Source organism: Chiloscyllium plagiosum, unplaced genomic scaffold, assembly GCF_037043375.1.
Source record: "Chiloscyllium plagiosum isolate Xiang-an unplaced genomic scaffold, Cpla_swu_hap1 HiC_scaffold_19, whole genome shotgun sequence".
NCBI classification, from domain to species: domain Eukaryota; kingdom Metazoa; phylum Chordata; class Chondrichthyes; order Orectolobiformes; family Hemiscylliidae; genus Chiloscyllium; species Chiloscyllium plagiosum.
Window position 1 is genome coordinate 1880224 of NW_028270157.1, and position 27589 is coordinate 1907812.

The 27589-nt window shown below is 49.3% G+C and overlaps 1 protein-coding gene across 14 annotated transcripts in view; it reads left to right on the forward strand.

Annotated features, from left to right (window-relative positions):
• Positions 1-27589, forward strand: part of nav3 (neuron navigator 3) — a 639300-nt gene that overhangs the window by 86035 nt on the left and 525676 nt on the right. The window lies entirely within an intron of this gene.

The following is a 27589-nucleotide window of genomic DNA, read 5'->3' on the forward strand; positions in this document are numbered from 1 at the left end:
AGTTTGAGGGAGTATTGCACTGATCTTATTTATCCCCCCCCCCCCCCACATTAACACCACCTTCCGGGTTTCAGGTGTTTGTTCACTCGCTGGGTCACCTACTGATGTTCCCACAGTCCGGTTCTTGGTCAATGCTTGTCTTTTTCTCATATTTAATTAGAGTGTAATGATTAGATAGGAAATTATACCGATTCAGTACCAATGAATGGCCATTCCCATCACATCTGTATTGGTACAGATGGCATGAACATTTATCTGTAATCTGGCACGGACCAAATGCAGTATCTTTAGCTGGAGCTTTTGGCATGATTGTCTGATGTCAAGAGTGTGGTGCTGGAAAGGCACAGCAGGTCAGGCAGCATCTGAGGAGCAAAGGAATCGATGTTTCGGGCAAAAGCCCTTCATCAGGAATTTTAAGAAGGGCTAAACCCGAAACATTGACTTCTCCACCTCTGGAGACTGCCTGCCTTGCTGTGTTCCCTCACCCTGCTGATGCTGCCTGCCTTGCTGTGTTCCTCTCCCTCCTGATGCTGCCTGCCTTGCTGTGTTCCTCTCCCTCCTGATGCTGCCTGCCTTGCTGTGTTCCTCCCCCTCCTGATGCTGCCTGCCTTGCAGTGTTCCTCTCCCTCCTGATGCTGCCTGCTCCCAGGTTAGAACACACTCACAGCCAGCTCCCAGGTTAGAACACACTCACAGCCAGCTCCCAGATTAGAACACACTCGCAGCTTGCTCCCAGGTTAGAACACACTCACAGCCAGCTCCCAGGTCAGAACACACTCACAGCCAGCTCCCAGGTTAGAACACACTCACAGCCTGCTCCCAGGTTAGAACACACTCGCAGCCTGCTCCCAGGTTAGAACACACTCACAACCAGCTCCCAGGTTAGAACACACTCACAGCCTGCTCCCAGGTCAGAACACACTCGCAGCTTGCTCCCAGGTTAGAACACACTCACAGCCAGCTCCCAGGTCAGAACACACTCACAGCCAGCTCCCAGGTTAGAACACACTCACAGCCTGCTCCCAGGTTAGAACACACTCACAGCCAGCTCCCAGGTTAGAACACACTCACAACCAGCTCCCAGGTTAGAACACACTCACAACCAGCTCCCAGGTTAGAACACACTCACAGCCTGCTCCCAGGTTAGAACACACTCACAACCAGCTCCCAGGTTAGAACACACTCACAGCCAGCTCCCAGGTTAGAACACACTCGCAGCCTGCTCCCAGGTTAGAACACACTCACAGCCAGCTCCCAGGTTAGAACACACTCACAGCCTGCTCCCAGGTCAGAACACACTCACAGCCTGCTCCCAGGTCAGAACACACTCACAGCCTGCTCCCAGGTTAGAACACACTCACAACCAGCTCCCAGGTTAGAACACACTCACAGCCAGCTCCCAGGTTAGAACACACTCGCAGCCTGCTCCCAGGTTAGAACACACTCACAGCCAGCTCCCAGGTTAGAACACACTCACAGCCTGCTCCCAGGTTAGAACACACTCACAGCCAGCTCCCAGGTTAGAACACACTCGCAGCCTGCTCCCAGGTTAGAACACACTCACAGCCAGCTCCCAGGTTAGAACACACTCACAACCAGCTCCCAGGTTAGAACACACTCACAACCAGCTCCCAGGTTAGAACACACTCACAACCAGCTCCCAGGTTAGAACACACTCACAGCCAGCTCCCAGGTTAGAACACACTCGCAGCCTGCTCCCAGGTTAGAACACACTCACAGCCAGCTCCCAGGTTAGAACACACTCACAGCCTGCTCCCAGGTTAGAACACACTCACAACCAGCTCCCAGGTTAGAACACACTCGCAGCCTGCTCCCAGGTTAGAACACACTCACAGCCAGCTCCCAGGTTAGAACACACTCACAGCCAGCTCCCAGGTTAGAACACACTCACAGCCAGCTCCCAGGTTAGAACACACTCACAGCCTGCTCCCAGGTTAGAACACACTCACAACCAGCTCCCAGGTTAGAACACACTCGCAGCCTGCTCCCAGGTTAGAACACACTCACAGCCAGCTCCCAGGTTAGAACACACTCACAGCCTGCTCCCAGGTCAGAACACACTCACAGCCTGCTCCCAGGTCAGAACACACTCACAGCCTGCTCCCAGGTTAGAACACACTCACAACCAGCTCCCAGGTTAGAACACACTCACAGCCAGCTCCCAGGTTAGAACACACTCGCAGCCTGCTCCCAGGTTAGAACACACTCACAGCCAGCTCCCAGGTTAGAACACACTCACAGCCTGCTCCCAGGTTAGAACACACTCACAGCCAGCTCCCAGGTTAGAACACACTCGCAGCCTGCTCCCAGGTTAGAACACACTCACAGCCAGCTCCCAGGTTAGAACACACTCACAACCAGCTCCCAGGTTAGAACACACTCACAACCAGCTCCCAGGTTAGAACACACTCACAACCAGCTCCCAGGTTAGAACACACTCACAGCCAGCTCCCAGGTTAGAACACACTCGCAGCCTGCTCCCAGGTTAGAACACACTCACAGCCAGCTCCCAGGTTAGAACACACTCACAGCCTGCTCCCAGGTTAGAACACACTCACAACCAGCTCCCAGGTTAGAACACACTCGCAGCCTGCTCCCAGGTTAGAACACACTCACAGCCAGCTCCCAGGTTAGAACACACTCACAGCCAGCTCCCAGGTTAGAACACACTCACAGCCAGCTCCCAGGTTAGAACACACTCACAGCCTGCTCCCAGGTTAGAACACACTCACAACCAGCTCCCAGGTTAGAACACACTCGCAGCCTGCTCCCAGGTTAGAACACACTCACAGCCAGCTCCCAGGTTAGAACACACTCACAGCCTGCTCCCAGGTTAGAACACACTCACAACCAGCTCCCAGGTTAGAACACACTCGCAGCCAGCTCCCAGGTTAGAACACACTCACAACCAGCTCCCAGGTTAGAACACACTCACAGCCAGCTCCCAGGTCAGAACACACTCACAGCCTGCTCCCAGGTTAGAACACACTCACAGCCAGCTCCCAGGTCAGAACACACTCACAGCCTGCTCCCAGGTTAGAACACACTCACAGCCAGCTCCCAGGTTAGAACACACTCACAGCCAGCTCCCAGGTTAGAACACACTCACAGCCAGCTCCCAGGTCAGAACACACTCACAGCCAGCTCCCAGGTTAGAACACACTCACAGCCAGCTCCCAGGTTAGAACACACTCACAGCCAGCTCCCAGGTTAGAACACACTCACAGCCAGCTCCCAGGTTAGAACACACTCACAGCCAGTTCCCAGGTCAGAACACACTCACAGCCAGCTCCCAGGTTAGAACACACTCACAGCCTGCTCCCAGGTTAGAACACACTCACAACCAGCTCCCAGGTTAGAACACACTCACAGCCTGCTCCCAGGTTAGAACACACTCACAGCCTGCTCCCAGGTTAGAACACACTCACAGCCAGCTCCCAGGTTAGAACACACTCACAACCAGCTCCCAGGTTAGAACACACTCACAACCAGCTCCCAGGTTAGAACACACTCACAACCAGCTCCCAGGTTAGAACACACTCACAGCCTGCTCCCAGGTTAGAACACACTCACAACCAGCTCCCAGGTTAGAACACACTCACAGCCTGCTCCCAGGTCAGAACACACTCACAGCCTGCTCCCAGGTTAGAACACACTCACTGCCTGCTCCCAGGTTAGAACACACTCACAACCAGCTCCCAGGTTAGAACACACTCACAGCCTGCTCCCAGGTTAGAACACACTCGCAACCTGCTCCCAGGTTAGAACACACTCACAGCCTGCTCCCAGGTTAGAACACACTCACAACCAGCTCCCAGGTTAGAACACACTCACAACCAGCTCCCAGGTTAGAACACACTCACAGCCTGCTCCCAGGTTAGAACACACTCACAGCCTGCTCCCAGGTTAGAACACACTCACAACCAGCTCCCAGGTTAGAACACACTCACAGCCTGCTCCCAGGTCAGAACACACTCACAGCCTGCTCCCAGGTTAGAACACACTCGCAGCCTGCTCCCAGGTTAGAACACACTCACAGCCTGCTCCCTGGTTAGAACACACTCACAGCCAGCTCCCAGGTTAGAACACACTCACAGCCTGCTCCCAGGTTAGAACACACTCACAGCCTGCTCCCTGGTTAGAACACACTCACAGCCTGCTCCCAGGTTAGAACACACTCGCAGCCTGCTCCCAGGTTAGAACACACTCACAGCCTGCTCCCTGGTTAGAACACACTCACAGCCAGCTCCCAGGTTAGAACACACTCACAGCCAGCTCCCAGGTTAGAACACACTCACAGCCTGCTCCCAGGTCAGAACACACTCACAGCCAGCTCCCAGGTTAGAACACACTCGCAGCCTGCTCCCAGGTTAGAACACACTCACAACCTGCTCCCAGGTTAGAACACACTCACAGCCTGCTCCCAGGTTAGAACACACTCACAACCAGCTCCCAGGTTAGAACACACTCACAGCCTGCTCCCAGGTCAGAACACACTCACAGCCTGCTCCCAGGTTAGAACACACTCACAGCCTGCTCCCAGGTTAGAACACACTCACAGCCAGCTCCCAGGTCAGAACACACTCACAACCAGCTCCCAGGTTAGAACACACTCACAGCCTGCTCCCAGGTTAGAACACACTCACAACCAGCTCCCAGGTTAGAACACACTCACAGCCAGCTCCCAGGTTAGAACACACTCGCAACCTGCTCCCAGGTTAGAACACACTCGCAGCCAGCTCCTGAACTGAAAAGCTGCACCATCTGAAATTCCCCTTGCTCTCTCCCCCATTGAGCCACACGCTGATGAGAGAGAGTGCCAACAATTCATTTTCCCATGTTTATATTTATTTGAGGGAGTAAATTTACAGATGCTGTGCTGTATTTTAACTCCTGATTTAATGGGTTTATGGTTTGGCAAGCCTGAGTAGGAGATTTCTAAACATTAAAATGTTTCCTTCTAGGGTAGTAATCTGTACCTATAAACATTGATCTGGGAAAGGTACTGGCTACTTTCCTGAAGTCAGTTCTTCCATTCAGCCGTGGAGATAGCAAGTGCATTGTAGATTAAAACAAACTTTCTGTTGCTTCACAGTCAATCCTCCCATTGCCCTGCGATATATCAGAGATATTCATTCTCAGCATTCACTGAGCAGTCAGCTTTTGTACTTGGCCTCATATTGTCAGAACCTGACAGCAGTGGTGAATTGTGTCATGTGCTGGATCTCGGAAAGTTCCTCCTGTGCTTCCCGTTTTCTGGAGCTGCAGTTGTCTAGATGAAAACTGAGCTATTGTGTATTTTGGTCAGGTTCATTGAGCTGAATGATTGGTCACTGCAGTGGGAGAAACCCTTTTCACCCCCACCTCCCTGTCATCCCCTTCTTCCTGAGTAAACCCGAATACATCACTCCACCTTTAAGAAGTGTCAATGTTCGCAGGGATTTCAAAATGCTCCATTAGCGTCAGTCCTGACTCTCCTCTGAATGTGGAGGCTGTGGGTTCAAGTCCTGCTGCAGAATGTCAACACAAAATCTGGGCTGGCCGTCCCAGTGCAGTACCGAGGCAGTGCTACACTGCCAGACGGTGCTGCCTTTTGAATGTTAGACCCAGGCACCAGCAACTCTCTCAGGGGGATTCAGAACATCACATGGTGCTATATCAGAGAAAGGCAGGGAACCTCTCTCAGATGTGCTTGCCAACACCTTTTCCTTAACCAATATCACTAATCAGATTATCCGGTCATTATCATTGTGGGATCTTGCTGATCACCAGTTGTCTTGTTCATTACATTGCAATGGTGACCCTTTCAGAAGACCTGGTGAAATGCAGTGTGCTTTGGGATATCATGTGGTTGTGAAAGGAGCTGGATAAATACAGAATTGGTCTGATCAAGTGTCACTGGCCCTAAAACATTGACTCTGTTTCTCTCTGTACAAATGCTGCCAGACCTGCTGAGTTTCTCCAGCATTTTCTGTTTTTGTTTTGAAATACAGCTCTTTCTGTCCTTTCTCTCCAACCTGCTGAGGCACTAACTCGACTTTCCTGTGAATTTAAACCTTGTGTGAACTGAATACAGAATTGACAGAATTATTACAGAGCAGCAGGAGGCCATTTGGCCCATCATGCCTGAGCAGTTTACTAGATCCACATTTAATATCAATCACTTCTTGATAGCCCTGGGAAGTGAAAGGCAGAGGCTTGTTAGAAAGTCAAAGAGCCCATTGTGGCTGTATGTTAGACCTGAGTACCCACTGTAACTAACTCCCTGTTAAGCTGTCTGTATATTATATTTGTTAGTAACAGATATCTTCTATTTGTTTTAGTTTTTATGGTCACTGAGGGCTTTCACATTGAAAACACTTGAATGACATTGACAGCAAAGTGGCCCCGATATACAGCTAAACCAACTCACCATCATGAGAGATTAACTCACAAACAAAAACAGAAAGTGTTAGAAAAGCTCAGCAGGTCTGGCAACATCCATGGAGAGAAATCAGAGTTCACGTTTTGGGTCCAGTGATCCTTCCTGAGAGGAGATTTACTGGTGTCTCTGGGAAAGCATCTCTTATGGATCAGATTCAATGTTGGAGAATCTGTGGCTGTCTCACTGTTGGATTTACTCTTGCTCAGGCTGCCTGAGGAACTCATTTCAGGCACAGACTCCAGTGCAGTACTAAGGGAGTGCTACACTGTCAGAGGACACCTCTTGCAGATGAAACGTTAATCCAAGGTCAGTCTGCCTTCTCACGTTCAAGCTGGACTGGTGCTGTTTTGAAACACAACAAGGGAGATTGCCCTGGTGTTGAGGCAACAGTTATCCTTTGACCAACATTGAAAAATATTCTGATTACATCCACGCAAGCATTTAAATCAGGGGCAGGAAGAGGCCATTCAGCCCCTTGAGCCTGCTCCTTCCACTCAGTAAGATCATGGCTGACCCTGATTGTAAATGTGACTCCACAAATTCTGCCTGTCAGTGATAACCTTTCACCCCCTCATTTCACCCGAATCCATCCACCACTGCCTCAGAAACATTCAACAACACCTGCTTCTCGCACCTTCCCAGGATGAGAGATTCGATTCCCTATAGTGTGGAAACAGGCCCTTCGGCCCAACCAGTCCACACCGACCCGCCGAAGAGTAACCCACCCAGACCCATTTCCCTCTGACAAATGCACATAACACTACGGGCAATTTAGCACGGCCAATTCACCTGACCTGCACATCTTTGGACTGTGGGAGGAAACCGGAACACCCGGAGGAAACCCACGCAGACACGAGGAAAATGTGCAAACTCCTGACAATCACCTGAGGCGGGAATTGAACCTGGGTCCCTGGTGCTGTGAGGCAGCAGTGCTAACTACTCAGCCACCATGACGCCCACAAGAGCTTGAAAGACCGTGACTGGCTGTGAGAAAACGATTCTCCTCCTCTCTGTTTCAAATGGGCAGCTGCTTGATTGAAGCACAACAGACCCTGAGGAAACTTGGTGGATGGGGAGAGGAGAGCTCCTCCTGTGGGACAATCTGGAACCCAGGGGTCAGCGTTGACAAAATAAGTCATCTCTGGCCCCTCTGTAACTCCAGTGGATACACGCCCAGTCGGACTAACTCTTTCCCATAGGACAACCTGCCCATTCCAGGGGTTAGTCAGGTAAACCTTCTCTGAACTATCTCCAATGCATTTACACCCATCCTTAAATAAGGAGACCAATACTGTACACAATGCTCCAGATGCAGTCTCACCAATACCCCTTGCAATAACCTATACCATTCTATGAACTTCCCTGATTATCTGCAGACTAATCTTCTCTGGTTCATGTACAGGGACATCCAGATCCCTCTGTATCTCAGAGCTCTGTAACCTCTCACCGTTTAAATAAGATGTAGCTTTTTGATTCATCCTACCAAGATGGACAATTTCACACTTTCCCACAATATACATTTTTCATATCTTTGCTTCCTCACTTAATCTATCAATATCGTTTTTGTAACCTCCAGTACCTACTTGTCTTTATGTCATCAACAAATGTACTGGTTATCATGTCATAGAATGAGGGACCTTGCTGTGAATAAATTGGCTGTTGTATTTTCAGCATTAGAGCAGTGATTGTAATTCACAAAGTACTTTACTGGTTGTAAATAGCTCTTAGGGAAATTCAAATCATCGTCAGGGAGTCACAGAGATCTATAGCAAAGACAAAAGGCCTTTCAGCCCAGTCAACACCAGTCACCTAATTATTCATGTTCAAATTTCCAGCATTTGGCTCACCTCTGATTTTTTGCAAATCACCTTAAATCCATGTCATCTGGTTGCCATCCCTTCACCCAATACAAACAGTTTCTCTTTTTTCTCTCGATCTGACCCTTTCCAGGTTGGAACATCTCTACTAAATCTGTTCTTAGCTTTCCTGCTCTCTGGAGAATAACCTGAACTTTTTTTCTCTCTCTCTCTCGCTCTTTTTCTGTCTGTCTCTCCCTGTGTCTCACTCTCTGACTCTCATTCCATGTCTCTCTCTCTCTCTTTCTCTCTCTGTCTGTCTCTCTCTGTCAGTTGCTCTGTCTCACACTCTGTGTCCCTCACTCCCTATGTCTCTCTTTGTCTTTGTCTCTCTCTCTGTCTCTCTATTTCTCAGCCTGTGTCTCTCATTCCCTGTGTGTGTGTGTCTCTCTTTCTGTCTTTCTGTCTCTCACTCTGTGTCTCTCTCTTTCTCTCTCTCTCAGTCACTCTGTCTCACCCTGTGTCTCTCACTTCCTCTGTCTCTCTATCTGTCTGTCTGTCTGTCTCTCTCTCTCGCTGTCTCTAACTGAAGTCCTTCATCCTGAGAACCATTCTTGTGAATTTATTTTGCCTCCTCTTTAACATCTTCATGACCTTTCTGAAGCATGGTGCTGCCAGAGGGGACACACATCTCAAACTGGGGCTGATCTATTGTTTGATGAAATTCCTGCTTGTTTGAGGGTTAGATTTGAAGGTATAATGGGCAGCACAAGTTGTTGCTGTAGTTGCACAAGGAGCAGAACATACAGGTTGCTACAAGCAGTGAAGGGCACGACATGAGAATGTTGTTACTCTGACTGAAATCATGTAGCTCTGTACAGGATACAATATCCAATGTTTCACCTGTTTGTGCCAAAGGAATTCTTCTCAAATCTGGCTTTACTGAGTGACTCTGGAAGGTTGTGATGTTAGTGGATGGTTCAGTCCCGATAACCTGGGACCTGAGAGCCATTTATTGAGGAATGTGACAGAAAAGACCGTTACTCCATCAGGGAACCAGGGCAGGTACAATGAACTTAAAGGTGTCCATCTATGTGTGTTGTGGTAGCAGGTTGGAAAGAGGATTGGAAATACATATTAAAAAGGGAGTGAAAGACCATGCAGGGTGTGGGGAAAGAACGGGGGCACTAACTGGATAGAGTTTTCAATGTCCCAAGGCACCTGGCCTCTCTTTGTGCCGGTGAGTCTGTGTTTAAATACAGATTCTGAATCCAGAGGGGATGTGCTGAAATCTCACCCCAGCTGCTTGAGAAATTTAACATCTATTTAAAACAAAATGTGAGTCAATATACTGATTGCAAGTTCAACTTGATGCAGTTGGATTGCTGTGAAATCCGAACAGACTTCACAATAACGTGAGTGAATAAAGCTGCAGGGCATGGACTGCCCATTTTACAATTTTGCCAAAGGTAACTTTGACCCCCATCTTCACTAAGCACACTTAGCCAATCTTCACCCTTCCTATATTCTCTGAAACATCATTGCTTCACTGATACCAGTGCTCGCTGCCTGATCGGTCAGTCAGTTATAAAGTACTTCATGTCCCAACGCTCTCTGTGAAAAGTCAAATTCTAATGCTCCCACTTTGCTCCTCTTACATTGATCTGTCTTGTGTCTTTTAAGAGTTATTCATTTGACAAATGTTCATTGCCCGTCCCTGGTTGCCCCTTGAGAAGGTGGGGGTGAGCTGCCTCCTTGAACCGCTGCAGTCCATGTGCTGTGGGTAGACCCACAATGTCCTTAGGGAGGGAATTCCAGGATTCTGACCCAGCGACACTGAAGAACGGCGACATATTTCCAAGTCAGGATGGTGAGGGGCTTGGTGGGGAACTTGCAGGGGGTGGTGTTCCCATGTATCTGCTGCCCTTGTCCTTCTAGATGGAAGTGGGTGTGGGTTTGGAAGGTGCTGTCTGAGGACCTTTGGTGAATTTCTGCAGGGCATCTTGTAGATGGTACACACTGCTGCTATTGAGCGTCGGTGGTGGAGGGAGGGGATGTTTGTGGATGTGGGGCTAATCAAGCGGCTGCTTTGTCCTGGATGTGTGGAGCTTCCCGAGTGTTGTTGAGGCTGCACCCATCCAGGCAAGTGGGGAGTATTCTATCACCCTTCTGACTTCTGCCTTGTAGATGGTGGACAGGCTTTGGGGAGTCAGGAGGTGAGTTATTCACTGCAGTATTCCCAGTCTCTGACCTGCTCTTGTAGCCGCTGTGTTTATATGATGAGTCCAGTTGAGTTTCTGGTCAATAACCCCTAGGATATAGATAGTGGGGGATTCAGTGATGGTAACACTGTTGAATGTCTAGAGGCGATGGTTAGATTGTCTGTTTTTGGTGATGGTCATAGCCTGGCATTTGTGTGGTGTGAATGTTACTTGCCACTTGTCAGCCCAAACCTGGATATTGCCCAGATCTTGCTGCATTTGAACATTTGAACATTCAGTATCTGAGGAGTGGTGAATGGTGCTGAACATTGTGAAATCACCAGCGAACATCCCCACTCCTGACCTTATGATGGAGGGAAGGTCATTGATGAAGCAGCTGAAGATGGTTGGGCCGAGGACACTACCCTGAGGACTTGCTGTAGATGTGTCAGAGAGCTGAGATCACTAATTTCCAACAACCACAACCATCTTCCTATGTGTCAGGTATGATTCTAACCGGCAGAGAGCCGATACCCACTGATTCCAGTTTTGCCAGGACTCCTTGATACCACACTCATTCAAATGTGGTCTTGATGTCAGGGACTGTCCCTCTCCCCTCCCCTCTGGAATCCAGCTCTTTTGTCCATGTTTGACCCAAGGCTGTAATGAGGTCAGGAGCTGAGTGGCCCTGGGGGGAGCCCAAACTGGGCGTCACTGAGCAGGTTATTGAGCTGCTTGATAGCTCTGTTACTGACACCGTCCATCACTTTACTGAGGATGGAGAGTAATGGGCCGGGTTGGATTTGTCCTGCTTTTTATGTACAGGACATACCTGGGAATTTTCCACATTGTTGGGTAGATGCCAGTGTTATAACTGCACTGGAACAGCCTGGCGAGGGGAGCGGCAAGTTCCAGAGCACAGGTCTTCAGTACTCCAGAACCTGACAGGAATACTGATACATTTCATGGGAATCTGGATAAAGACCTGAGGACCTGAAGGACATGCTGGTGGGGTGAGATGGAGAGAAGTGGGAGGAGGTTCTGTGAGGTGTGAAACCTTGTGTGGATCCGTTGGGCATGTTTCTCTGTTGTAGATGTAATGTTGTTGTCCGTAATTAAGGTTTTCTCTCGCTGATTATCTCCTGCAGCAGCCTATGGCAGGATGTTATTTTGAATAATTTCTGTCGGCTGAACTGAGTTTTTATTTATACTGCTTCCTCGCAGTGCACTAATTACTCAGTAATCACCACAAAAGAAAACAAGGGGTTCTCATTGCCAAAATGAAGAGCCCTTGGATTAAGATGTGTCAACATTTCGCCAATCTATTAATTACAGAGTTTGGGACCCAAAAATGGTGTCGACAGACTGAATAAACAAACAACTTATTCAATTTGCAATGTTCGTTTCTCTGTTTTTGATCCTACGTTGTTCACACAATTGGCTGTGTGTAAGGAGACCCGAGTTACACTTCAGTCAATCTGATCTGGATAAAACTGTTTTTAGACCCACAGTAAGATTGTGCATCTCCATCAATTTGCAACCGATTGAAGTCAGCTGTTTATTGATCATGTGTCTGGCTCTTGTACAACAAACATCTCTCCATTTGTTGATGTCTCAAAGGATTTGGAGAAAACATTGACATCAAGAGTGCTTGGAGGACTCTGTAGAATGGAGACTTTAAGAGTCTCTCTGTAGAATGGAGACTTTAAGATGTCATTTTGCGTTATAGAGTCAGAGAGGTCTATGACATAGAGAAATGCTCTTTGGCCCGTCAACTTGATGCCAGTCAAAAGCAACTCGCTAACTAATCTGATCCCATTGCCCAACACTTGGCGCATTGACTTCACATTGTGAGTGCACACCTGAATCTTTCTTCAATGTGATGAGAGTTTCTGCCTCTCCCACCCTCACAGGCAGAGAGTTCCAGATTCCCACCACCCTCTTGGGGGGAAAAGGCTTTTCCTCACAAGCCTCCTTACCTCCTGCCCCTTCCCTTAAATCTGTGCTGCCATGTTCATTGAACAAAGGGTATTGTTTCTTCCTGTCTATCCTGTCTCTACCCCTCATCACCTTATCCATCTCAATCCTGTTCTCCCTCAATCTCCTCTGCTCCAAAGGAAACAGCCGCCGTCTGTCCAATCTCCCTCCATCACTGAGACTCTCCAGCCCAGAGCTACTTCCTGGTAAACCTCCCCCTGCCCCCTCTCCAGTGCGATCACATCCCTCTGATAATCTGGATTCCAGAACTGCGCGCTATGTTCTAACCAATGTTTTATACAATTCCAGCATAACCTCTCTTTATAAACAACATGCCAAGTAAACCTTTACTCTTAAACCAGAAGGTAGTCCCTTGCCATGTAGCTAATTGGATCATTCTTTCTAAGAGCTAGCAGAGACACAGTTGGCTGAATGGCTTCCTACTCTGTTGGGACAGGAGAAGGGTTCCTGCACCCAGATCGGGAGCTTTCTGCCCAAGTCCCAGTGAACGCAATAATCTGCTGAGAGGGGTCGACAGTTCTGGCTCATGGATGTGAGGTTGGTTCTGATCAGATTTAGCAAGAAATGGAGCCTAGACTTTCCAGTCTCTAACGTCAGTTCAAGTTGCTGCTGAAGTAAATGTCAGTGGAACAGGGGTGGAGGGCAGGTGTTAAATGCATCTCCCCCCCCGCCCATCCCCATTGTGTATTCCTGAACACATTGCTGTGCTCTGACCCGCTACAGTGCCAATCCTTCCTCTTCTCTCACAGTCTGTAGCCATAGCTGCATCTGTCAAATGTCTGCAAGTCATTTTTAACCATGTCTGTATTGCCAGCTGCCTGCCTCTATAACAGACTCCTGTGTATCTGTCACAGTAACACTCAGAACACCAGCTACAACTGAAACCGTGAGGAATATCTTCCCTCGCCATTGGGTAATGAAATAACAATTCCAGAAATACGGCTATGAGGCTGGGAGGAAGTGCAGGAGCGATGATTCTGGAATATTGTCCTGATAGCATATTCACTATCAGAGCATCTTTGAGCCAGTGAGAGTGCGTTCATCAGGGAGGAGAGGAATAGAGGAGAGAAAGAGAGAGAATGGAGCTGGGTCCATTGAGACAGAGTGAGCTGCTGTATATCAGACTATTGTTCGACTGCAGCTGGAGTATTGTGTACAGCTATGGGTGTTGCATTGTTAGAAAGGTGTGAATGTGTTGGAGAGAGTGCAGAGTGATTTACAGGAATAATTCCAGGGATGAGAAACATCAGCGATGAGGACAGACTGGAGAAGTTGGGACTGTTCCCACTGGAGGGAAGAGATCTGAGAGGGGATTGGAGTGAGATTTTCACAATAATGAGTGGGCTGCACAGAGGAGACAGGGAGAAACTGTTCCTGCTCATAAAACAAAAACAAATAGGAAGGCGATAGGCTGAAAGTGATGTGGGAGAGAAGCAAATACAAAGTGAAAAGAAACAATTTCACCGAGTGAGCAGTTAGGGTCAGGAACACACTGCCCGGAAATGTGGGAGAGGCAGGTTCAAACTGGACCATTCGATGGTTATTTGGATCGAGATGGTGTGCAGGGATGTGGGGTAAGCACAGACCAATGGCACTTGAGAATGATGCTCATTTGAAGGGCTAGTACAGATATGAATGAGGCTGAATGGCCTCCTGTAGTGTGCCAGTTTGGTAATTCTGTCACTCAGGGGTGTTTCTATTCCTGGAAACTTAAACACGGTGCTTTGGCCCTTCCTGTGGTTTGTCACGCAGCAGTGGACTGTGTGATCTGCAATGATGCTGTTGTTAGTCACTGACATGAATAATGGTGAGTGATCACATCCTTTGCTGTTACATCCGTAACCTGTGATTAATGCCATATGCCTCTAGCATCCTTGCAAAGGACAGTGGTTTCTTTCTTGTGGTTCGACTCAGTATACAAATATTTACAAGAGTTACTGCTAGGATGTTGTAGCTGCCTCTCTCTGTGCCTGGGACGTTTATAGGATCCAGCCAAATCTCAGCTCATTATGAGCGGGTGGAACTCATGACGATCTAACACAGCATCTCACCTGCCCCTACTTCCTGTTCCTGATCTGCCCACACTCCCTGTTCCTGATCTGTCCCTGCTCCCTGTTCCTGATCTGCCCCTACTCCCTGTTCCTGATCTGCCCACACTCCCTGTACCTGATCTGCCCCTACTCCCTGTTCCTGATCTGCCCACACTCCCTGTACCTGATCTGTCCCTACTCCCTGTTCCTGATCTGCCCACACTCCCTGTTCCTGATCTGTCCCTACTCCCTGTACCTGATCTGCCCCTACTCCCTGTTCCTGATCTGCCCCTACTCCCTGTTCCTGATCTGCCCACACTCCCTGTTCCTGATCTGCCCGTACTCCCTGTACAGAGAGAGTATCACTCCCACAAGAAAGGGTATCGTTCAGAAACTCATGTATCGAATGACTCTTGAGTTGGACTAACGAGTAGTTGGTGATTACAGTGATATTAACGGGGGATTCTGGGGGAGGGGAGGCCAATGCTGGACATGAGGGGTGATTGGGGTTGGAGGGGGGGGACTGTGGGCAGGTGTAGGGAGGATGACTGGGTAACAGATTCAGGGGCTCTGGGACCTGGACATGGACAGGCCAGCCGTAGGGGGACTCCGTTTTGGATTTGTACAAGACAGGTCAGAGCAGGCAGCCTCAGTTATTTTATCGACTGGCTTCCCCTTCCATTTATTGGGGATACGATGGTGGAGAATGGGGGAGGCTGGAGACTGGGCGCTGGGGAGACCAGGAGGATCGGGCTAGGGTTGTGGAGTGGTCAGGGTGTAGATGGTTAGAAATCACAGAGGGAATCTGGGTGGGGGAAACTGTGAGCTCTGAGAGTACATTGGGCTGAGAGGGGAGGTGGGAGCTCTCCATATGAACCAATCCTGTTTCAGGGAAGGTGCTGTAGCGATCTGAGCAAATACTGAAGGAGGGCAGTGTCTGTCAGTGACATACCTGCTCACTTTCCCAATCTGTTGGTGTTCTGGTGCCACATTGGCTCTGGTTAACATGTTGGTGATGAATAAATGGCGCTGTGGTAGGAATCAGCCCAGTTTTGGATGTGAATTATAATGATCTACTTTCATTAACGCACCTACTTTCACTGTCATCAACACATCCTCTCCAAATGGATGTGGTCAAGCAGTTTCTAATCATGTGCTAGTATAGGAACAGAAGGAGGCCATTCAGCCCCTCAAACATCATGGAATTGTAATGGCGCAGAAGGAAGCCATTTGGCCCAGCATGTGGAACTGTCTCTCAATCACGCATCATTACCCAGTGCCAACCTCCTGCCTTTCCCCCATTTTCCTGCAGACCATTTCTATCCAGATAACTATCCAATGCCCCTCTTGAATACTTTGCTTGAACCTGCCTCCCCGAAATTTCCAGGTAGTGCATCCCAGACCCTAACCACTCGCTGGGTGAAAGCTTTTCTCTCCCATTACCCTTGCTGTGCCATTCAGTTAGCTCCTGACCGACCTGGCTCACTCTGTCTCCTGTTGTTAATAACTTTATCTTAAATTTGACATTTTTAAGACAACAGCTCCTTAAGAGAGACAGACTTCTACATTTCTGTTTCTTTTTTGGTGTCCCCATGTGAGTGAGGGTCTACATTAACTCTGGCGAGACAATTCTGTCCCAAAGTGAGAACCTGACAGCGAGGGTTTTAAACATTTCCAGCTTCAGAATACGGGGAACGTTTCACTTCTGTGTGCAAGTCACGCCATCGTGTGACAGTATTTTAGTATTACACGTGGAACACATCAGCTGAATCAACAACTACCACTTGCATTAATTTAGTGCCTTCAGGACAAGAAAACATCCCAAAGCATTTCACAGGAGCAGCCAATATCCAGAATATGACCGTGGGATCCTTGTATTGGGGTATGTGACCCATATCTTGGTAAAACCTTGAAGGAGCATTGTCACTAAGGTGGAGAGGTGAAGAGGTGTAGGGATGAAATCCCAGATCTGACAGACCAGGCAACCAGCAATGATTGGTTAATGGAAACGGTCAAAGTTCAAGACCCAGCATTGGGGAGATCCAGGGTTTGAAGTGGTAAGGGATTTATTGTTGTCACATGGACTGAGATACAGTGGAAAGTGTTGCTTTGTGTGTTATACAGGCAGATCATATCAGAGTGCATTAAGGTAGCAGGACAGAGTATAGGATACAGTGTTACAGCCACAGGGAAAGTGCAGAGAGAGAGAGAGAGAGAGATCAGCATTAACATTTGAGAGGTCTGTTCAAAAGTCTAATAACAGTGGGAAGGAAGCTGTTCTGGAATCTGGTCATACATGTATTCAAACTTTTATATCTTCTGCCTGATCAATGAGGGTGGAAGAGACTGTAACCGGGGTGGGAGGGGTCTTTAATGATGTTGGTTGCTTTCCTGGGGCAGTAGGAGGTGTAGACGGAGATAATGCATGGAAGTAATAGCATTGTTGCACTTTCTTGACCATTGTGTCATTGTGGATGGACCAGGATAGATCATTGATGATATTTACTCCCAGGAACTTGAAGCTCTCGACCATCTCTCCTGTACTCTGCCTCATCGTTGTTTGAGATCTCACCCGCTATGGTGGCGAAATCAGCAAATGTGTAAATGGAGTTAGAGTTGGATTTGACCACACAGTTGTGAGTGTGTAAGGAGTACAGTAGGGGGGGTGAGTACACGGCCTCACGGGGCACCAGTGTTGAGGATGATGGTGGAGGACGGAGCTGTTGGTGATTCTTACTGAGTGTGGTCTATGGGTCAGGAAGCCGAGGGTCGAGGTACAGCCTGGGGAGCTGAGACCTGGAGTTTGGAGATGGGTTTGGTTGGAATTATGTTGCTGAAGGCAGAGGTGTAGTCAGTAAGTAGGAGCCTGATGTAGATAGCTGTGTTATCCAGCTGTTTCAGGGATGAGTGTAGGGCCAGGGAGATGGAGTCTGCTGTGACCTGTTGTGCCAGTAGTGGAATTGCAAAGGACTGAGGCAGGCTGGGAGGCTGGAGTTGATGTGAGCCATGACTAACCTCTTGAAACATGTTGTAATGATGGAGGTCAGAGCCACTGGGGGTGGTCCCTGAGGGACACTGCAGGATTTGTCTTCGGCTCTGAGATAGTGTGCAGAAAATGTGTTGCTGGAAAAGCACAGCAGGTCAGGCAGCATCCAAGGAGCAGGAAAGTCGACGTTTCGGGCATGAGCCCGTCTTCAGGAATGAGGAAAGTGTGTCCAGCAGGCTAAGATAAAAGGTAGCGAGGAGGGACTTGGGGGAGGGGCGTTGGAAATGCAGTAGGTGGAGGGAGGTCAAGGTAAGGGTGATAGGCCGGAGTGGGGAGGTGTGGGCGCAAGTTTTGCATTTCTTGCGGTTGCAGGGGAAGGTGCCGGGAGTGGAGGTTGGGTTGGTGGGGGGTGTGGACCTGACGAGGGAGTCACGGAGGGAGTGGTCTTTTTGGAACGCTGATAGGGGAGGGGAGGGAAATGTATGCCTGGTGGTGGGGTCCGTTTGGAGGTGGCGGAAATGACGGCGGATGATATGCTGTACATGGAGGTTAGTGGGGTGGTAGGTGAGGACCAGTGGGGTTCTGTCCTGGTGGCGATTGGAGGGGCGGGGTTCAAGGGTGGAGGAGCAGGAAGTGGAGGAGATGCGGTTGATGGCATCGTCGACCATGTCTGGGGGGAAATTGCGGTCCTTGAAGAAGGAGGCCATCTGGGTTGTTCGGTATTGGAACTGGTCCTCCTGGGAGCAGATGCGGCGGAGACGAAGGAATTGGGAGAATGGGATGGCGTTTTTACAGGGGGCAGGATGGGAGGAGGTGTAGTCCAGGTAGCTGTGGGAGTTGGTCGGTTTGTAGTAGATGTCTGTGTTGATTCGGTCGCCCGAGATAGAAATGGAGAGGTCTAGGAAGGGGAGGGAGGAGTCTGAGACGGTCCAGATAAATTTGAGGTCAGGGTGGAAGGTGTTGGTGAAGTGGATGAACTGTTCAACCTCCTCGTGGGAGCACGAGGCGGCGCCGATACAGTCATCAATGTAGCGGAGGAAAAGGTGGGGGGTGGTGCCAGTGTAGCTGCGGAAGATGGACTGTTCCACATATCCTACGAAGAGGCAGGCATAGCTGGGGCCCATGCGGGTGCCCATGGCTACTCCTTGGTTTGGAGGAAGTGGGAGGATTGGAAAGAGAAGTTGTTCAGCGTGAGGACCAGGACAGAAGGAGGGTATCAGTGGAAGGGTACTGGTCGGTACGGCGGGTCGGTACGGAGGGCTTTGAGTCCTTCGTGATGGGGGGTGGAGGTGTACAGGGACTGGATGTCCATGGTGAAAATAAGGCGTTGGGGACCGGGGAAGTGAAAAAGTTGAGGCGGTTAATGTCTTGGCGGCAGTTGGCTATGAAGAGATCGAGGGCGGGTAAGAGGCCAGCACGGGGTGTCCAGGTGGATGGGGTGTGTTGGAGGCAGGAGAAGGGGTCGTCAGAGGGTGGGCGAGAATCCTGGTTGAAGAAGTAGGCGCGGAGGCGAAGGCGGCAGAAGAATTGTTCGACGTCTCACCGCGTGTTGAACTCGTTAATCCGAGAACGTAGGGGAATGAAGGTGAGGCCTCTGCCGAGGACTGGGATAGTGTGGTCTTCTTGAAGCAGGTGGGGGCATCAGATTGTAGTGAGGAGAGGTTAAAGGTGTCAGTGAATACTCCTGCCAACTGGTCCACATAGAATCTGAGGTCGCTTTCCTTGGATTCACTTTCAAGAAAACAGATCTAACATCTGAAGTGGTGACCATACAGGTGCATCTGAAGCTGTTGGGAGAAGTGACAATGTTTTACTGACCTTCTGTTCAAATCGAGGGTAGAATGCGTTGAGCTCATCAGGTGGGGATGTACTGTTGCCTTAGATCTGTTTAACTTCATCTTATAGTCTGTTATTTCGTGTAGGCCTTGCCATAAATGAGGACTGTCCATGTGGTTGGTCTGGGTCTTAAGCTTGGTTTAGTATTGTCTCTTGCTGTCTCTGATGGCCTTGTGAAGGTTGTACCTGGATTCCCTGTAAAGATCCTGACTTGTACACCTCAGACCTAGACTCAGTAAGGAGTGGATTCCTCATTTCATCCATGGTTTCTGGTTGGGGAACATTCAGATTAACTTTTTCAGCGCACAGTCTTCCACACACTTCCTGATGAACTGTGACAGGAGTGGCACAGTTGCTTAGGTTGGCCGCTGAGTTCTTGAATGTGGACGGGTGCACTGATTCTCAGCAGTCCTGTAGAAGACCTTCCGTTCCCTCAGACTAACGCTGCCCTCCCTTCAGTACTAGGTTCTCACACTTGTGTTTCTGCTGGTAAACTGGGAGGAGGGGCACAGCGTTGTCATCTGGTTCTCCAAAATGCAAACAGGGGATGGAGCAGTAGGCATCTTTGATGGTTGTGTCGTCATGATCAAGGGAGTTAGCCCCCCCCCCCCCCCCCCCCTCTCTGTTTTGGAAGCTGCTGTCTCTCTCTCTCTGTTTTAGAAGCTGCTGTCTCTCTCTCTCTGTTTTAGAAGCTGCTGTCTGTCTCTCTGTTTTAGAAGCTGCTCTCTCTCTGTTTTAGAAGCTGCTGTCTTTCTCTCTCTCTCTGTTTTAGAAGCTGCTGTCTTTCTCTCTCTCTCTGTTTTAGAAGCTGCTGTCTGTCTCTCTCTCTGGTATGGAAGCTGCTCTCTCTCTCTCTCTCTCTCTGTTTTAGAAGCTGCTCTCTCTCTCTCTCTCTGTTTTAGAAGCTGCTCTCTCTCTCTCTCTCTCTGTTTTAGAAGCTGTAGTTAGTCATTTTCAGGTAGTCAGTGGGCAGTGGGCAGTGGATAAGTCATAGTGTGTTGGGCTCAGGCTGATCCTCAGCTCCTCTGACAGTGCAGCTGTTTGGCTGGTGTGCAGTAACAGGAGGTCTGACCTCACAATCCTCTGATCCAGAGGAGACAGTGAGCAGCGGTATCCGGAATTCTGGAATATAACTTTGTCATGGAAACCTTTAAATTAATGGTAATGTTAGTTCATTGGGATCTGTTGTCTTAATCAAATTAAAAGCAAATTGGCATCAAACAGGAGAAAATGTCCTGGATTTGTTTTAATAATCTTACTGGTTAAATCCGTGAGGAATGGGAGACAGGGTCTGGAATGCAGAACTATTTTATTGGTTTGTGGGAACTTCCCTTGCCTGGGGTGTGTTGATGTGGTGTAACTGAGTGAGTATAGGTGATGGGAATTGGTGTGAGTGGGTTTTAGATTAGAGTGGTGCTGGAAGAGCACAGCAATTCAGGCAGCATCCGAGGACAGGCAAAATCGACGTTTCGGGCAAAAGCCCTTCATCAGGAATAAAGGCAGAGAGCCTGAAGCGTGGAGAGATAAGCTAGAGGAGGGTGGGGGTGGGGAGAGAGTAGCATAGAGTACAATAGGTCAGTGGGGAAGGAGATGAAGGTGATAGGTCAGGGAGGAGAGGGTGGAGTGGATAGGTGGAAAAGGAGCTGGGCAGGTCGGAGAAGTCCGGACAAGTCATGGGGATCATGTTGCTGGAGGTTAGAAACTAGGATGAGGTGGGGGAAGGGGAAATGAGGAAGCTGTTGAAATCCACATTGAGTAGCGAGTTTGGGTTTTAGGCTGTCAATGAACTGGGGTTTCTACAGAATAAAGCGATTGATCATTTGTTCCAGTTTCTGATGGTTTTATGAAGTCTCATTTCTCAGCTCTGCCTAAACACAAAAGGGGACATGTTTACCCTCCCCACTACATTCCCTCAGCCTAGAGTAGGCAGATATCCCCTGGCCCGACTCCATCTCTGACTCTCCTGAGTAATGCCATGGGCATTCAGCTGTTGGTCTGACTGGGGTAGACTGTGTGCGCTCTGGGATCTCACTGGGTGCTGAGGAACCATGATGGGGAAGGGGAGGTTTGGCCTGGAAAGGGAAATGCAGTGTTTCATCATTGTGCTCCATCACATTCCCTTCTCAGCTCCTGACCATGACCCTCCCCCTCCTCCCCCATCATCTCCGAATTACATTAATCCCTGTAGCCTCCACTTGAGAGGACCACTCAACTATCAGCCTTCCGTCCTTCCTGAACAGTGTTAATCCTCTCAATGTTATAACATTTCTAGGAATTGATGGGGATGTACAGAGTGGGGAGTGGTTACACAAAAGCACACAGGACACAAAGAGGCCATTCACTCCATGACACAGTGCTAGTTCTTGGGAAAATCTCCATCCAGTCCCTGCTTTTCACTGCAAAGGCCCCAGTTCCCGTTCGAATATTTATTCAGCTCTGTTTTGAAAGTTGTTTTTGAATCAACTTACACTAAGCAACACGTTCCAGATCACAATTTGATGCCAATGTAAGTGACAAGAAGAATTTGGCACAGGCCTGCTTTAAATTAGTTGGAGTTCAGGCATCTGAAAAGCATTATTAGTTTGTGGTTCCTCGAATCACTGAGTTTGAATGGGACCAGGAGCAGTCCGTGAGGAACACGTGCCAGGGTGCACTCATGCCTGTAATTTCTCTGATCAAACCCATTCTCCCTTTCAAAGGTTTCAGAACGCTCAGGTTTTAAAAAGGCCAGAAGAAAGGTTAGGACTGCCCAACAAACATGCCAGGAATTCCCCCTGCGGTGCCACTTCCCTGATGTACCCCATCGTGACTATATTCGGATATTTATTCAGCTCCTTTCATTTCCTCTCACCTTTCACAGGAGTGAACCGAGAGCCAACAAAAACTGCAGAGTTTGTAAATCAGAATCTGGGCATCAGGAGGGGGTCCGTGTTCAACAAACATTCCCAGTTTCAGCAGCACTGTGTGTCTGTGTGTGTGTGTGTGCATGAGTGTGTGTGTGTGTGTGTGTGTGTGATTGTGTGTGTGAATGTGCGTGAGCGTGAGTGTGTGTGTGAGCGTGTGTGTGTGTGAGAGTGTGTGTGTGAGTGTGTGTAATTGTTGGTGTGTGTGAGTGTGTAGCGTGTATTGGTCTGTGTGAGTGTGTGTGTGTGATTGTTAGTGAGTGTGTGTGTGTGTGTGAGTGTGCATGAGTGTGAGTGTGCGTGAGTGTGTGTGGGTGTGTGGGTGAGTGTGTGTGTGGGAGTGTGAGTGTGTGGGTGAGTGTGTGTGGGAGTGTGAGGGTGTGTGTGTGAGTGTGTGTGTGAGTGTGTGTGTGTGTGTGTGTGTGCATGAGTGTGTGTGTGTGTGCGCGTGAGTGAGTGTGTGCGTGAGTGTGTGTGTGATTGTGTGTGTGTGAATGTGCGTGAGTGTGTGTGTGAGCGTGTGTGTGTGAGCGTGTGTGTGTGAGAGTGTGTGTGTGAGTGTGTGTAATTGCTGGTGTGTGTGAGTGTGTGTGAGTGTGTAGCGTGTATTGGTCTGTGTGTGTGTGATTGTTAGTGAGTGTGTGTGATTGTGTGTGAGTGTGCGTGAGTGTGTGTGGGTGTGTGTGTGTGTGTGTGCGAGTGTGAGTGTGTGTGAGTGTGTGGGAGTGTGAGTGTGTGTGGGAGTGTGAGGGTGTGTGTGTGAGTGTGGGTGTGAGTGTGTGTGTGTGTGCATGAGTGTGTGTGTGTGTGCGTGAGTGTGTGTGTGATTGTGTGTGTGAATGTGCGTGAGCGTGTGTGTGTGTGAGAGTGTGTAATTGTTGGTGTGTGTGTGTGTGTGAGTGTGTAGCGTGTATTGGTCTGTGTGAGTGTGTGTGTGTGATTGTTAGTGAGTGTGTGTGAGTGTGTGTGATTGTGTGTGTGTGAGTGTGCGTGAGTGTGTGTGGGTGTGAGTGTGTGTGTGTGTGTGAGTGTGTGTGTGTGAGTGTGTGGGTGAGTGTGTGTGTGGGAGTGTGAGTGTGTGGGTGAGTGTGTGTGGGAGTGTGAGGGTGTGAGTGTGGGTGTGAGTGTGTGTGAGAGAGTGTTTGTGGGAATGTGAGTGTGTGTGTGTGTGCGTGAGTGTGTGTGTGATTGTGTGTGTGAATGTGCGTGAGCGTGAGTGTGTGTGTGAGCGTGTGTGTGTGTGAGAGTGTGTGTGTGAGTGTGTGTAATTGTTGGTGTGTGTGAGTGTGTAGCGTGTATTGGTCTGTGTGAGTGTGTGTGTGTGATTGTTAGTGAGTGTGTGTGTGAGTGTGTGTGATTGTGTGTGTGTGGGTGTGAGTGTGTGTGTGTGTGCGGGTGTGAGTGTGTGTGCGTCTGTGTGTGTGTGAGTGTGCGTGTGTGGGTGTGTGAGTGTGTTTGTCAGTGTGTATGCATGTGTAAGTGTGTGAGGCTGTGAGTGGGCGTGTGTGTGCGTGTCAGTGTGTGTGTGTGAGTGTGAGAGTGTGTGTATGAATGTGTGTGCGTGAGTGTGTGTTTGCGTGAGTGCGTGAGTGTGTGTGTGTGAGTGAGTCTGAGAGTGAATGTGTGCGTTAGTGTGAGTATGTGTGTGTGAGTGAGTTTGAGAGTGAGTGTGTGTGTGACTGTGTATGTGAGTGTGTCTGTGAGTGTGAGTGCGTGTGGGTGTGTGTGCATGTGTGTGTGAGTGTGAGTGTGTGTGTGAGTGTGTGCACGAGTGTGTGAGAGTGTGTGTGAGAGCGGGTGAGTGTGTGTGTGAGAGTGTGATTGTGGATGTGTGAGTGTATGGGTGAGTGTGTGTGAGTGTGTGTGTGAGTGTGTGTGAGTGTGTTTGAGTGTGTGTGAGTATGAGTGTGTGAGAGTGTGTGTGTGAGTGTGAGTGTGTGTATGTGAGTGTGTGTGAGTGTGAGTGTGTGTGTGTGTGAATGTGACTGTGTGTGAGTGTGTCTGAGTGTGTGCGTGTGTGAGTGTGAGTGTGTGTTTGTGGATGTGTTTGTGAGTGTGTGTGTGTGAGTGAGTTTGAGAGTGAGTGTGTGTGACTGTGTATGTGAGTGTGTGTGAGTGTGAGTGCATGTGGGTGGGTGTGCATGTGTGTGTGAGTGTGTGTGTGAGTGTGTGTGTGCACGAGTGGGTGAGTGTGTGTGAGAGCGGGTGAGTGTGTGTGAGAGAGTGTGATTGTGTGTGTGTGGGTGTGTGAGTGTATGTGTGAGTGAGTGTGTGTGCATGTGTTTGTGTGTGTGTGAGTGTGTGCGTGTGTTTGAGTGTGAGTGTGCGTGTGTGTGAATGTGTGTGTGTGAGTGTGAGAGTGCGTGTGAGTGTGTGAGTTAGTGTGCGTGTGTGTGTGTGAGTGAGTGTGTGTGTGAGTGAGTGTGTGTGTGAATGAGTGTGTGTGAGTGAGTGTGCGTGTGTGAGTGTATGAGTGTGTGTGAGTGTGTGAGATTGTGTGGATGTGAGTGTGCTTGAGTGTGGGTGTGTGAGTGTGGGTGTGTGAGTGTGGGTGTGTGAGTGTGGGTGTGTGAGTGTGTGTGTGAGAGTGTGTGTGTGAATGTGTGTGTGTGTGCATGTCTGTGAATGAGTGTGAGTGTGTGTGAGAGTGAATGTGAGAGTGAGTGTGGGTGTGTGTGAGTGAATATGTGTGTGAGTGTGAGTGTAACTGTGTATGTGAGTGTGTGTGTGGGTGTGTGTGGGTGTGTGTGTGGGTGTGTGAGTGTGTGTGAGAGTGTGTGTGAGTGTGTTTGAGTGTGTGTGCGTATGTGAGTGAGTGTGTGAGTGTGTGTGCGTGTGTGTGAGTGTGTGTGTGAGTGTGTGTGTGTGATTGTGTGTAAGGGTGTGTGTGTGTGAGAGAGAGTGTGTGTGAGTGTGTGTGTGAGTGTTTAAGAGAGTGTGTGTGTGTGAGTGTGAGTTTGTGTGAGAGTGAGTGTGTGTGATTGTGTGTGTGAGAGTGAGTGTGAGTGTGTGTGTGTGTGAGTGTGTGTGTGTGAGTGTGTGTGTGTGAGTGTGTGTGTGAATGTGTGGGTGTGAGTGTGTGGGTGTGAGTGTGTGGGCGTGTGTGAGTGTATGAGAGTGTGTGTGAGTGTGCCTGGATGTGGGTGTGCGTGAGTGTGTGTGTTAGTGTGTGTGTGCGAGTGTGAGTGTGTGTGTGAGCGTGTGTGTATTTGTGAGTCTGTGTGCGTGTGAGTGTGTGTGTGAGTGTGCGTGTGATTGTATTGAGAGTGTGTGAGTATGTGTGAGTGTATGTGTGAATGTCTGAGTGTGTGATGGTGTGTGAGTGTGCGTGTGTATGTGAGTGTTTATGGGTGTGTGTGAGTTTGTGTGTGAGTGTATGTGTGAGAGAGTGAGTGTGAGTGTGTGTGTGTGAGTGTGCATGTGTGTGAGTGTGTGTGTGAGTGTGTGTGTGTGAGAGTGAGTGTGTGAGTGAATGTGAGTGTGACTGTGTGTATGAGAGTGAGTGTGTGTTTGTGAGTGTGTGTGTGAGAGTGTGAGTGCGTGTGGGTGTGTCTGCATGTGTGAGTGTGTGTGAGTGTGTGTGTGAGAGCGTGTGTGAGTGTGTGTGTGTGAGTGTGTGAGAGTGTCTGTGAGTGTGTGTGAGTTTGTGTGAGTGTGTGTGCGTGTGAGTGTGTGAGAGAGTGCGTGTGAGTGTGTGTGTGCGAGTGTGTGTGTGTGTGTGTTTGATTGTGAGTCGTGTGTGTGTGTGTTTGATTGTGAGTCGTGTGTGAATGTGAGTTTGTGTGAGTGTGTGTGAGTGTGTGTGTGAGCGTGCGTGTGTGTGAGAGTGTGTGTGTGAGTGTGTGTAATTGTTGGTGTGTGTGAGTGTGTAGCGTGTATTGGTCTGTGTGAGTGTGTGTGTGTGATTGTTAGTGAGTGTGTGTGAGTGTGTGTGATTGTGTGTGTGTGAGTGTGCATGAGTGTGAGTGTGCGTGAGTGTGTGTGGGTGTGTGGGTGAGTGTGTGTGTGGGAGTGTGAGTGTGTGGGTGAGTGTGTGTGGGAGTGTGAGGGTGTGTGTGTGAGTGTGTGTGTGAGTGTGTGTGTGTGTGTGCATAAGTGTGTGTGTGTGAGCGCGTGGGAGTGTGAGTGTGTGCGTGAGTGTGTGTGTGATTGTGTGTGTGAATGTGCGTGAGCGTGAGTGTGTGTGTGAGCGTGTGTGTGTGAGAGTGTGTGTGTGTGAGTGTGTGTAATTGTTGGTGTGTGTGAGTGTGTGTGAGTGTGTAGCGTGTATTGGTCTGTGTGTGTGTGATTGTTAGTGAGTGTGTGTGATTGTGTGTGTGAATGTGCGTGAGCGTGTGTGTGTGTGAGAGTGTGTGTGTGAGTGTGTGTAATTGTTGGTGTGTGTGTGTGTGTGTGTGAGTGTGTAGCGTGTATTGGTCTGTGTGAGTGTGTGTGTGTGATTGTTAGTGAGTGTGTGTGAGTGTGTGTGATTGTGTGTGTGTGAGTGTGCGTGAGTGTGTGTGGGTGTGAGTGTGTGTGTGTGTGCGAGTGTGAGTATGTGTGTGTGGGTGAGTGTGTGTGTGGGAGTGTGAGTGTGTGGGTGAGTGTGTGTGGGAGTGTGAGTGTGTGTGTGATTGTGTGTGTGAATGTGCGTGAGCGTGTGTGTGTGTGAGAGTGTGTGTGTGAGTGTGTGTAATTGTTGGTGTGTGTGTGTGTGTGTGTGAGTGTGTAGCGTGTATTGGTCTGTGTGAGTGTGTGTGTGTGATTGTTAGTGAGTGTGTGTGAGTGTGTGTGATTGTGTGTGTGTGAGTGTGCGTGAGTGTGTGTGGGTGTGAGTGTGTGTGTGTGTGCGAGTGTGAGTATGTGTGTGTGGGTGAGTGTGTGTGTGGGAGTGTGAGTGTGTGGGTGAGTGTGTGTGGGAGTGTGAGGGTGTGTGTGTGAGTGTGGGTGTGAGTGTGTGTGTGTGTGTGAGAGTGTTTGTGGGAATGTGAGTGTGGGTGTGTGTGTGTGAGTTTGTGTGTGTGCGGGTGTGAGTGTGTGTGCGTCTGTGTGTGTGTGAGTGTGCGTGTGTGGGTGTGTGAGTGTGTTTGTCAGTGTGTATGCATGTGTAAGTGTGTGAGGGTGTGAGTGGGCGTGTGTGTGCGTGTCAGTGTGTGTGTGTGAGTGTGAGAGTGTGTGTATGAATGTGTGTGCGTGAGTGTGAGTGTGTGTTTGCGTGTGTGTGCGTGTATGCGTGAGTGTGTGTGTGTGAGTGAGTCTGAGAGTGAATGTGTGCGTTAGTGTGAGTATGTGTGTGTGAGTGAGTTTGAGAGTGAGTGTGTGTGTGACTGTGTATGTGAGTGTGTGTGTGAGTGTGAGTGCGTGTGGGTGTGTGTGCATGTGTGTGTGAGTGTGAGTGTGTGTGTGAGTGTGTGC